The following is a 1,233-nucleotide window of genomic DNA, read 5'->3' on the forward strand; positions in this document are numbered from 1 at the left end:
ACTTAACCTTTGATGGATCCAGCTCTATTCCTCGGCGACTTATGATGAACCCAAGCAACTTTCCAGCAGGAACCCCGAATGCGCACTTTGCAGGATTTAGTTTCAGATTGTACCTTCTCAGCCTGTTGAAAAATTTCCTCAAATCTTCCATGTGATCAGTGGCCTTCTTGGACTTGATGATAACATCATCAACGTACACCTCGATCTCCTTGTGTATCATGTCATGAAAAATAGTAGTCATGGCCCTCATGTAGGTGGCCCCGACATTCTTTAACCCAAACGGCATCATTTTGTAATAATACATCCCCCATGGCGTGATAAAAGTCATTTTCTCAGCGTCTTCCTCATCCATCCATATTTGATGATACCCAGCAAAACAATCGACAAATGACTGCAGCTCGTGCTTGGCGCAGTTGTCAATCAGAATATGTATGTTTGGCAAGGGGAAGTCGTCTTTCGGACTGGCCCGGTTGAGGTCCCGGTAGTCGACACAGACTCTGACCTTCCCGTCCTTCTTCGGCACCGGCACAATGTTGGCTAACCATGTTGGGTACTCTACTACCCTGAGGACCTTGGCTTTGACTTGCTTGGTGACTTCCTCCTTGATTTCAAACTCATGTCAGGCTTGAACTTCCTGAGTTTCTGTTTTACCGGTGGACATGCTGGATCCGTTGGCAGTTGTGGGCTACAATAGATGTGCTGAGATCAGTCATATCATCATATGACCAGGCGAATATGTCCTCATATTCCCTTAGAAACTCTGTGTATTTTTCCTTTTCTGATGGTGACAGATGAACACTGATGCGCGTTTCCTTGACATTCTCTGTATCCCCCAAGTTGATAACCTGAGTTTTGTCCAAGTTAGACTTAGGTCTATTCTCAAAGTTCTCAACTTCTTTAAGAACCTCTTCTGGTATATCATCCTCTTCTGAGTCTATATCCGTTTGTTGTGTTGTCTCGTTGCAAGTCACAATCGTCAGTTCATCAAGATAACTAATAGTAATGACTGTGTAAATAAAGTAAACGATAGAAAAATAATAAGCGCTTTGATATAAGAAACTGAAATGCTTTGATAAACTTCATAATTGTTTTGAACATTGGAGCTCTTATTTTCGAAAATAAAATGCGGAAAGAAAATCAACTAGCGAAAAATAAAGATGATGCATGGTACTTTGTTCAGCCTTGCTACTCCGAAGCTCTCCGGGCCGTGGTGGTTCTGATGGACCAATTATT

The sequence above is a fragment of the Nicotiana attenuata genome, chromosome 3 (assembly GCF_001879085.1).
Source record: "Nicotiana attenuata strain UT chromosome 3, NIATTr2, whole genome shotgun sequence".
Classification (NCBI taxonomy): Eukaryota; Viridiplantae; Streptophyta; class Magnoliopsida; order Solanales; family Solanaceae; genus Nicotiana; species Nicotiana attenuata.